We start from the raw sequence: 12,351 nt of genomic DNA, 5'->3' as shown, positions 1-12,351 counted from the left end.
TTTATCTAAACTCATTATGCTGGGTTTGTATTAGGATATGTAAAGTTTAAAAGTTGCCTAAAACAAAATAAATAATATTAATACAAAAAATTTCATTTTAAAATCATAACAGTTTACTGTACATATTTAGCCAGTGAAAGTTCAATAGGAACTAACTAAGAAACTTCAAATTTGGGTATAAATATACCTTCAAATTTAAATGCTATAATTGTGATTGCTGTTATAGCAATCATAATTTTTAAAGAAGGAGAATGGTAGAAAGGCAGTTTTTACGCAATTTCCAGCTCAAATCTAAATACGCCACAGCATTTTTTAGGGACTACTCAACACTAGGTCTTAATTTTATCAAACATGTACACAATTTACTATACAACCATGAAATTTTTGTGAGTAGGGTACATTATAACACTAATTTAACATATTGAAAACAAAAATTAATTTTTTAAAAAGATTTATCTTTGAAAAGAAGCCAATACAAGTTCTGCTTTGAGAAGATTCAGCCACGAGTTCTGTGTAGCTAATGGCTTGCCTTGGGGAACTCAATAAAAACTGTATCACCATTGTGCAACATAATTTCCACTTAATTGATAAGATAAGCTAATTGACATTTGTAGTGTCCTTATCAAACCTGGGGCACCTAGCATGATGATTTGGCAGTGTTGTTCCTTTGATACATCTTATATTTTGTTTACGTCTTGTATTTTGAAAGTGCTCAAAAGCAACAAGGTTTTATTTTTTGTGTGTATTTGATAAAGTATTGTATAACTTTTGTTTAGCTAATATGAATCCACAATAGGATAAATTGTTCATTTTATGATATAGGTATGGAAAAATTAATTTAGATACTTTTGTCTTAAGTTTATACATTTATGAGAAAACAAGTCAAAATAAATCATATTACAAAGGTAATGGCTCAAAAACTAAAATTCATCTTGTGATATTTTAACAGTAGTAGGCTACAAGAATAACCTAAAAAATAATAAACAAAATTCTTTCAAAAATTAAAAATGGTTTTTTTTTTTAAAGCGCCATGTCATAGCTTTTATAACTAAACTTACGTTCACAAAATGATTGTAAAGATCACATCAATTTATACAAATATTAAAATTGCCGTACAATTGAATTTGATGTACTTAAAATTATATTTTCTTAACCAGAGAATAGGAATTAATTAATTTCAAAATTAAATAATAAACAAAATGGCAGTAAAAGGCCTAAGATAATTTCTCAAGTCTCCCCTCTCCCATTAGTTTACTACCTACTGCAAAATATTATTATATAATTTTTTTTGCAAATGTCCTATAATAGCAAATTATATTAATTAAAATATAACTGCCTATAAATTCCAAAATTTACTTAATTACTGTAGGATAAAAAAAAACTATTTACCATTTAGATTTATCATGTTACCATAAAAAAAAACTACATACGCTAACATCATAGTTTTTCACTACCTTATGTGATTTTTTGAAAATGTGGTGGTGTGCTGATTTGTATTTTAATTGTTGTTTTACTTTTAAGAAACAAATGTTAAAATGAAATGTAAAAGAATTAAAGTGTTTTTACAAGAGTTGCATTTATTTCAACCTACCGTTTATTTTCTGGATCTTTTGAACGTTTTTTTAAATAATTGAAATCTGAAGTACAGTTGAAGATTTTCACATGTTGTCAATTGACTAAATTAAACATGAGTGTTTTAAATTTTTATAAGAATAACTGGTGTAACATTCTTTACAAATGGATTAATAGAACAAGATATAACTCAGCAAAGCTGGCATACTGGGCATTACTGGGCATTGAAAGGAAAATTACCTTCCATTGATTGGCAACAGTGTTCATAAAAAAATGGACAGGAATACTAGAGTTGGAAAGAATGCCACACCCTAGAGGAAAAGAGGCTCATCTAGAACATTGGGGTGGGGGGGGGGGGGGGAGAGATAACTGGAACCTATCTGATCCCAGGCTTTTTCAATGTAAGAAAGATTTAAAGCCTTTTAAGGTTTGACAACAGAGAAGCTAAATCAATTTGAAGATTTATTCTATGTTTTTATTTTCGACCTTTCGTTATTCAACCCTTCCGCTTATTAGACCTTGCTGCAGCTAGTTCGTGTAGGATGCTCGAGACTACTGTAGTCCTAAGCAGTTTTCCCCAAGTTGCACATATATGGAATTTTTTCAGCCACTTTTATTGAGATAAGCTCACATGAATTGTATGTGCTCGAGACTACTGTAGTTCTAAGCAGGTTTCCCCAAGTTGCACATATATGGAATTTTTTCAGCCACTTTTATTGAGATAAGCTCACATGAATTGTATGTGAAAATGATGTTATGATAGTCATGAGAGCTAATATATAATTGGTATTTGGGGCCTTACGGGTTAATGGTGCAAGTGACTGGTCTGAAATCTAGTACATTGTTGGGCCTTAATCTGTAAATCATCCACTACTAACATAATAGCCAGTTCCTACTCATATGCAGCAATTATTCTTGGATTGGTAAAAACCGATATTAAAAGAAAAATCTACGTTCACATTAAATAAGAAACTTAATTTTTTTACATTGAGTTTTGGGTCTTGTGTCTTGCTAGCTTAGTGATGATCTACATCTGATTAGAAGATAGGACATTTGCCAGGAATTGTTAAGTAAAATGACAGGAAAGCAGGCTTACCTTTAAATAGTCCAAAGAGATCTAGGAGGATTAAATCCTCCTAGATAGAGACACATATATAAACTACTTTTGTGTTGTTTATATGTGTCTCTATGGACTTATTTAAAGGTAGGCCTGCTTTCCTGTCGTTTTCTTAGCTTAGTGTTTGGTGTCTCAGACATCGCTGCGGAGGGGATGGGTTTGATTCCCGGCACATCTAAAAAACGTTGATAGGTTTGGACCACTTTAACTTAAAAGCTTTCAAATTTACTTTATTATACAAAAAAAGTACCACTGGCGTAGACACAAGGAAAAAAGTGCAATGTAATGAATTAATTCCTATGGTCAAAGGTATCAGTCACTATAGGCTGCAAGTCCATCATCAGTCGAGGTATGGGAATGGAGTAAAATGTTTGGATGTAAAAAATCTAGGGGGGGGGGAGTGCTCAGAGTTGATTGTTATCATTCGCACATTGTTGATGTTTTGCAAAGTGTAGGTTAGATACAGTTGTTCATCAGTCTGGTTGGTAGTGACCAAAGTTAGGGGAACTTTGCATGCAGCGATCCAGGTCACGGGATGGCTGAACAAGAAACCACAGGTGTATCTGTAAGACTACCAAGGACAATGGTAAACACGGGTAGTCCTAAACACGCCTATCAATAAGTAGTTTCCACAACTTTAATCACTGTCTCGATGGACACTGATGATCACCCACTGTCAGCCTTGTGGGAATGTGTATGGCATTATGCGAACTCCGTTAGTCACTTATACACATTTTTTTACGTCCAACCACTTTCTGCATACACATATATCAGCTGGCAATGGATTTAGGGGTTTATCCCCTTCCACAAATTCAGTTTAATTCTTTTAAATAGTGACACACACGTGGATGCGTACTTTAAGCTCAATGTATATGATTGATTGATTTTTTGTTAATAGCTAAGTAAGTACCGGTACTACATTTTCTTAGCCAAGCCCATTTATTGAAAATCCCAATGATAATGCTGGGTCCAGTGTCCATACATAAAAAAACTAGTGACTTCTCTAAGAATGGAACTGGATACCTTTGGCAAGCATTATAACCACTACAAAACCATAGGGGTGGGAACTGGAAATAAGATTAATGGTGGAAGTAAAGATTACAATGCTGATGTCAGATTTCAACTAGCTCTCTACGATTCATATCCAGTTTTAAATACACACTTAAGTCTGTGCCACTATCTTAAAGTATTGATTTTCCTAGACAGGATTTCAATTGACTCTTATTTACAGTCAGCCTTTGTATAAAGCTAGGCTACACTTGTCCGCTTTGTTCCGATACGGTCTGATCGGCTGGAAGAGGTACCTACAATTGAACACTATTCAGAAGAACACACAGCATTCTATGATTCCAAACCTCTACAACGTGGACGTGACGTCAGAAATATCCGTGCGCTCACAAAACCCAGTTCCTGTCCTGAATTTCAAAAGTTGTGGCTACACTAGTCCGGTCCACTACGCTCAGGAGGGTCTCGCCTCCAAAGAATGCTCCCTGGAGGATCGTTCCGCACCAAACTAGACAGAATCTGACAAGTGTAGCCACTGCTAATGCTAATACCCTTGGTTGTACCGGTACTGGACCAACAGCTACTGACTGTTAAAAGTTCTATTGATACAATATCAAAAGGATTTGAAGCAAAACTTTAATCTATTTTTGACTAGGCCTATTCACAATAGTTAGCTAAAAACGGAGAAGTGCTGTACATTAATTCCTTCCAAGTACCCCACATGTATGATTAAACCATTGAATATTTTAGTTACAGAGGTTACAGCAAACCAACTTTAAGAGAATCTTTAGTTGCTTTATTCAATTTTTAACCTATCAAGTTCGAAAAAATCAATTTCGGCTACACTCAAAACTACACCAAAAATAAATAGCTTCATCTTCAATGAATACTTTACTGCTATGAATAACACAGAATTTTGCAGTTTTGAAACCTCCTATAATATGGAGTCAAGAAATTTGTCAATGGTATATAAATTTTAGTAACATACACCTACATTGATTAGTTTAGGCCTATTCATGAGGATAGCAAAGGAAATGACAAATTGCATCTTAGTAGCCAATAGATAAAAAAATCTTGTATCAGTGAATACTACCATAAACAAAAAGAATTAAATGAAGACCGTCTGCTGTGCTGCAGTTAGCATAGGTTTTGACGCTAACCGCTGGGAGCGCTATGTAGTTACGGCCTACGCGCTACGTAACTATACGGCGCTCCCAGCGGTGTGTGCCAGAACCTATGGTAGCCATGGTAACCACTGTGCGGCTGACAGTCTATATTTAATTCTTTTTGTCTATGATACTACCCATTTTTCTAGAGTGAAATTTGCTAAACAATTTAAAAGAATTCATTGATATAACTTATCTTGCTTATTTTTTGTTTAATCTCCACAATTGTAAACGTTATTTTAGTTTTTAGTTGACACAATTCAATATTTATATGTGCCTTAAGAATAAAAATTATTTGACTTTGACTTCTTATTTCTTTCTTCGACCTACTCTTAGAAGAAGTTCTACATTAGGACAAAATATCACGGTTATGTCTTGTGTTCTTTTATTGTGTATCTATAGCACTTGGAATCTAATTTTCAGGTAGCCTAGGCCTAAGCTAACTGAACTCTATTCCTTTTTCAAACAAATCTTTGTTAGGATATACAACATTCTTCGTCTTCATGGTAAGAATATATTTAGAATCTGTTAGGTACACCAAACTGGTTTGCAAAGGTACCACAGTTATATTTTACACAAAATTAATTCTAAGAACTTTCCAAGTAAAAAATGTAGTCTATCTAATTATTGAAAACATATAACTACACTGGCAAAGTGAAGTAGGTAAACAGAAGTACATATCCGTAAGGCATTTAGTGGAAATGTCTAGCAGTCGCTGATCAACGACCTGTTGACTAATTAGCAGGCAAATCCAGGAACAAGTGGCGCACTCTAGCTAATTGAAGATAACCAATCAGCTGATTATGACATTAGGAACATTCCTGTCAGTAACGGACCACTTGATACCAACAACTGTCAGATTTAAAGGTACCTATATCTGTTGTAATTAAAAGTACTGGAAACAAACTAAGCAATCTGACCTATTTAGAAAAAGGCCTACTTTATCTTCGATATAATCAACTTGTTCAAAACACATGAATATTATATTCAACCCTATAAGGTTGCTCTAGATCATGAGATAGCCCCCTACCTCCAGCAAGTCCACATACTAAGGGAATTTCCATTTGTCTGATTCATCAACTTTTAAAATAATGGTAGGTACCGGTAAGTTATATTGTGAGAAAGAGTGTTAATCCATTTTTTATCTCTAACCAACATATTTTAATCATTTAAACTAATTTTCATCTAGTTTCATTGATAAATATCAAAGTTGTCATTTTTATTTGAAAATACTCTGCCAGCCCAGGGTCTTGGAAGAGTGGTGTTTGGCATTAGAATCAAAATTTGAATGGGCTACAAAATTAAATCTGTTAGAGATGAATCAATAAAACTTGGTAGGCCTATGGTTGTTTAATTTATCTAAAAGAAAAAAGCTTGTCAAGTTTAATCAAAACCTGGGAAAATGGGTTTTAAAAGTTTTTTTCTGATGCATAGTCATTGAACAACCCCCCATCATTAAAAATTAAAGAATAAAAGATACAGTAAGAACCCATTTACTGAAACAGTAAATTTTATGTTAAAGATATATCCTACACATCCACCACATCTAACAAGTCTGGAATTTTTTGTGTTTACGCCAATGGATTTTTTTAAGTTTTATGTAGGAGAGCAGTCCAAAGTAATGAGGCTAGGACGTGAGGAGTACGGTAGCAGAAATGTGCATGCAGGTATGAGAGTTGACGAGTTTAAATTTTTAATTTATCTCTTACATGCAGTGTGTGAATATAAAGTGAAATTGCACAGTCAAAATCAGGCGTCCAAAGCCTGGCGTGTATTTTTCATGTAGCTAAATAAGGAGACACAAATGAGGGATGTGCACCTTAATCCGATATGCCCAGAATGAAACAAAATTCCTATGCTTAACTGGGCTATCGACCCTAAACTAACATCGGTTGTAGGCCTACAAATCAAAGTTGTATGTCAAAAGGTTGTCGAGAATCATGTGTCTGTTAAGATACATGTCTAAGCTAGTACCCACACTGGCTACACTATCTACTAACTAACTGGTGTTCAACTACACTTTCTTCATAGTGTGCCAAGCTATAGCCTACTGCTGTGGGAATACGCGCCTACCTACAACAAAGTTCCATTGCAACAAAAGAAGGTAATTAGGATCAGAACGTTAAGCAGAAGATTGAGCAAATGCCAACCCTTTTTCATCAGAATCAAATTTTTGATAGGTAAAATGTTTTAACTAGAAGCACAGTCCATGCGCATCAGACAAGAAAAAACCATGAAGTAAACCTTCCCTTCTTTAGGCTTACAAAAACAAAAATTGTTTTCTTGACCAAATTTGACAATATCTTGCCCCAGAATAATATAAACCTGGAAATCAGAAAATTTAGCACTACCCAAGAGAAATGGCTAATTAGCAAAAGCCATCACCACCGTAGACGATTATTTCGAGTAACAAAATAATCAACAAGGGTTGATCGACCATCAAATGTGAAAGTACATAGCCCACTCGGTTATTTCAATTGTTCAAAAACAGTCTGGAGGTAGGCCTAAAGTAATAACTCAGTTCATTATAGCCTAAGCTTTACCTTCCTAATCTAACCTATCTTCAAAAACCTTACAGTCACAAATCCAAATAAAGCCAGACCTTCCTCATATGTTTATATTTGAACTGATTAGTCATGATCAACCATGAGTTGCATTTCTAGAAGCCTTTGACGTATGAAAACCTTTGCATTGTAACAGCCTTTAACCCTCCGTCGGACGCACCTAATCTATTAAATACCACAACATGAAACAATTCTGCCATTTTCGTGTTCCCGGCCCAAAACCTGTCTTGGCCACTGTGCTGCTTCCTGCCCTTCCCCTTCACACCTCAGTATCGCTGTTTGCGTTGTTTCGTACACACATATCTTTTTTTGCTTTGTTGTATCTGATATATACAGTGCGACCAGCAGTCCCGTTTTTATGTGATATAAGAGATATAGGCCTATCTGTTATATCATACACAATGAACTAAGTAATTCCATTAAATATAGAAATAAATAAAACTGTTTTTACCCAGGAAAGAAAATGTTGAGTATAATTTTACATACAGTGTGATGGGCTTGGTCGAACTGTATACTAATGGATACAGTCGTGTATGGTCTGACAATGTTTTTTTACTAATCGAGAAATGCTTGGACGGTGTGAAATATGTAGCCTATGAAATATATAGGCTAGGTCAAGAGTTGTTATATAAAGTAAAATAAAAATTAGGGGGGAAATATAAAATATGTCTAAAGTACCGTACTTAAAAAAAGTTTAAGAAAAAATTAAAGATATCTTCAGAAAGATATAGTGCGACCGGTAGCGTTAAAAAATAGATACAACTGACGGAGGGTTAAATAGTTATTGACTTAATTAATCATCTTCTCCACATTATATCCTAGCCTTTCCTACCCTCTTGTCCGATCCGCTCAAGTATTGGAACAATTTTACTGTGGATAGAATCACCACGTAGCACTTATCTTAGGACTCTTGTCTCTGAAATTCTGACTTATGACTCTGAAATTGTATTTTTGGATTCAGTGTGAAAATACACTGTAAGTAAACACATAAAAATAAACTTTATAACCTTGGCCTTAAGCTTGGATAATCATTTTGGAATAATAACAGTCCAAGCCCTAGGGTTCTTTTTACCATAAATTTAAAAAATGGATTGTCTAATGGGTAGGCCTACAACTCAACAAATGCTATTTTACAGCAAATGATTCAAATGACAATGGTACGCAATGACACCAGGATACTTCCGAATAACAATTTTACATAGGCTAAGTTAAATAATACAGAATGTAATGTATGAAAATAATTTAAACAGATGATACAAATATAAACTTACAGTACGCTAGTTGGTACTTTGGTATTAAATGGAGGCCACCCTGATACGGTGCGCTGCAGCGGTTGTTAGGTTGGGTTTAACTTATCATAAATAGAAAGTATGACTCATCTGGTATTGTTTGATTCATAGCAAAGTGAGGAAAGTCCTACAAACATATTTATGATAACCCAACATAACATACCCGCTGCAGCGCACTGAAAAAATGTGGCCTCCGTATGATACCAAAGTACCTGCTAGGCCAATTATTCCCAGCTGTACGATAATCTGGTCATCCAAACCAACTGAACAATACAGGGCCGCGTTAAGGGTCAGTGGCGCCCTGGGCAAACCCAAAAGCAGCGCCCCCCTTATATATATATATATATATATATACATATATAACTATAAAGGTTTTGACCACAGCAGTGTAGGGAGGGGTAGAGGGAAGGGGGGTTGACTCATCAGTTCGCCGAAATTCACTGCAGGTGGGTTGTGGGTTGGGGTGAGTGCAATGAACTTGACAGTAGTTGCTATGCGTATGCCTATTGCCCTGCGCCAATAGCTTAATGCACTACGCAGGGATTTGATTACTGTTCAGTACAGTACAGTTCATTGCATTACACACGTATTGAACGAGATTCTACTAAGGAGTATGTTTTTCCATGGTTCTACTATAGGCCTATGCTTATAATATATATTTATAAATTAGCGTGTTTTTTTACCAGTTTTTTTTCGGGAGGGGAGTTTTCAATTCCGTATCACTGGAAATACTGGTTAATAAATTTCACGTTCTTGCAGCATTTTTCACTGACAAGGCCTACTTACTTGTATCAACACTTCTCTATTTATTTATTACTGGTTCACTAACTAGTGTGAGTGTCAACACTGACTAGTGACTGTCACAGTTTAGGTTGTGTTGTGACTGATTTGACGACTGTGCAGCAGGCACAACACGAACACAACATACTGACTACTGAGGGAGGAGTACTCAGTACTGTACTGTACTGGCGCCGCGCGGTAGTTGGTAGTTGTGACTTGTGTGGATGGGGGTGAGACTGGGATGGGGAGGAGTGGCACGTGAACTGTAGGCCTGTAGACTACAGCTACAGCTGGCCTACATGCTATTCCCGTAATTTGCTGACGTCACCCAAATTGCAAACAAAAATCAGCTGATGTATTGCCGTATAAGTAGGCTATAACTTTTGCAATAAGGGAAAATCACTTAACTACAAGTTGAAATCACCCATTTTATTTTTGAAATCCCGGCTGATAAAACCCTATTTTTCCTAGTGCGGGCGGTGGTTCAGGGCTCCCGTCTGGCGCCCCCCAACCACCGGCGCCCCTGGGCATATGCCCAGTCTGCCCGTTTATAAAAGTGGGCCTGGAACAATACTCAAAAACAAAATAACAGGCTGTCACCTGGGATTTCATTGATGTCTAGGAATTTTTCTGTTAAAATAGAATGAAAGCTACCAGATTAAGAAACTTAATGCTCTTTTAACCCTAAAGTGCCCACACAGAGTAAATTTTCTCCAGGCACTTCTTAAATGTGAGATTAAATAGGTACGCAAAAAAAGTCCCATTGCTCCCTCCCTCAGAGTAACTTCCAGTAGACTCATTTACTAGATGACCTTGAAGTCTAGGTTGATATAGCACCAGTTTTGTGATGGCTACATATCTTATGCAAAGTTAGCGCTGTAGGGCTATACTCAGGCCTGTCAGGGGATTTTCTACCCGTGCAGGCATTGGCGTTAATGTATATATGTACATGTTATGTACTAAGTTATATGTTACCGTACACAATATAGGCCCTACTGTACTAAGTTGTTAATTAGGATTTATTTTGGCCTAATGATTTGCTCAAGAAAATCGGAAAAAGAACCTAATTTAATTTACGAAGTGCTGTGCTTATCATGGTAAGAGACTCTGCAAGGACCTTGAAGTATAAACTTGTAGCGTATTGACTCTTTTAATTATTAAAAACTACTTAAGCTATTCTAATAACGGTTTCTACCAAATAGAGAAAACTAAAGTTTAATAAATCTTAATCTATAAGTTTAGTACAGGCAACATTAAGGTACCGGTATGTTATATGTTAAGAATAAGTTAAATTGCTTGTTGTTTTATTTTATAAATCCATTAAAACATGATTATGGTGATAAGTCAGGCGAGGGCAATATAGGGTTAAGTGTAGGCCCTACTTTTAACCAGATGCCATGATAAAATGATAACGAGGTAAGATAAAATAACTAACTTAAAGCTGATTCAGGAGATAGGTAGCCTTGTTGGGTACAGTTTCTTATTGAAACTATCAAATTGAAAATATTGATTAATAATCGATATTTTTAAATATATCTATATACAATAAAACTAAGTATCATAACCTAAACCAAACTTGCTGATGGTGAAAAATCGCATGAAGGTTTACTAATCGAATCGATAGTTTCAATCGATATTAGCGTAGCCCAGTTAAGAAACTGTACCCGCATTGTTGATACCTAGGGAAGTTTTAACTACAAACAGATACCTACCTTGACTTAGCCTTTTGGTGAATATTTAGGCTAACTTAAAGTAGACCTAAGTTAGGCCTAGGCCAAGTTCTAATAATTTTATTCTGCTAGCCTTTAGGGTAATTTCGAGATAAATCCACGAGTAACAAACAATGCAACATAGACAATGGAACAGCGGTTGGAAGGCATTAGAAGTTCTAGATAACAAATTAACAAGAACAAGATATAAGTTAATGTTCAATGAAAAATACTGTTACTATGGTAGCTAGGGCTATTCAATGGGTTCTGAAAGGGCCTTGGCAACCAAACACCAAACAATAATTACCTATAATTCTGTTATTGGTGAGATATTCCACAAGAAGCTACACTAAAATATATACTTAATACAAAACTAGAATGTCGAAATTTCACGATCTAACTTAACTATGACAAAAACCGCAAAAAACAAAATATAACTTACATTTTGACGGAACTGCTGTCGTAGAAGTCATCACGCCATAACGTATGGTAAATAAACAAGTCGCCACTACAGCAGACTTCTGACGCCAAAGAACAACGATACTATATGAACTCTATTTCCAACGGTTATTGGTTAACAAAATATTGAATGTAGTGTATGTTTATTTAGTAAATGAAAAAGCCTATATACTGACAGTTTAATTTTCCTGGTAAATTATGGACATGTATCGATCATTTCTTTGGTTTTGTTATTGATGAAAATTTCGCGTTACTAACTAAACCCGGCCGTTATTAACATGTGACGATTACGTGGGTCCAAAGGTGGTCAGCACGCGTGTGTTGTTATTATTTATTTATTTATTCATTCCGACGGCAATCGCCATTTTACAAAATTATACATTACAAGATTTACATGCAACATAATACAATAGAAAACATCAATAGATGAGTAAGAATTTTGGTGGTGGTGGTGGACAGTTTGAGTAAAATTGCGACAGTTACAACATTGTGAAAAAAGTAACAATAACAAGAAACAGTGTAAATAATTAACATCAATTAACAATAACAAGAAACAGTGTAAATAATTAACATCAATAACAATAACAAAAGAAACAGTGTGAATAATAAACATCAATAACAATAACAAGAAACAGTGTAAATAATTAACTACAATAACAATAAGTGTGAATAATTAACATCAATAACAAT

General features: G+C 35.1%; 1 protein-coding gene across 1 annotated transcript in view; it reads right to left on the bottom strand.

The window, feature by feature from the left end:
• The window catches only part of LOC128997392 (uncharacterized), a 39,910-nt gene extending 28,311 nt beyond the window's left edge, over positions 1-11,599 (bottom strand). Inside the window, exon 1 of the mRNA XM_054423029.1 lies at positions 11,510-11,599. The gene's annotated coding sequence lies outside the window, so the exon portion shown is untranslated. The remainder of the gene's footprint in view (positions 1-11,509) is intronic.
• Between the last annotated feature and the right edge of the window lie 752 nt (positions 11,600-12,351).

The sequence above is a fragment of the Macrosteles quadrilineatus genome, unplaced genomic scaffold (assembly GCF_028750875.1).
Source record: "Macrosteles quadrilineatus isolate MER2022 unplaced genomic scaffold, UCM_ALF_1.0 Scaffold_6__1_contigs__length_79288215, whole genome shotgun sequence".
Taxonomy (NCBI): Eukaryota; Metazoa; Arthropoda; class Insecta; order Hemiptera; family Cicadellidae; genus Macrosteles; species Macrosteles quadrilineatus.
The sequence above is the reverse complement of the archived record's forward strand: the minus strand, read 5'-3'. Positions and strand labels throughout refer to the sequence as shown.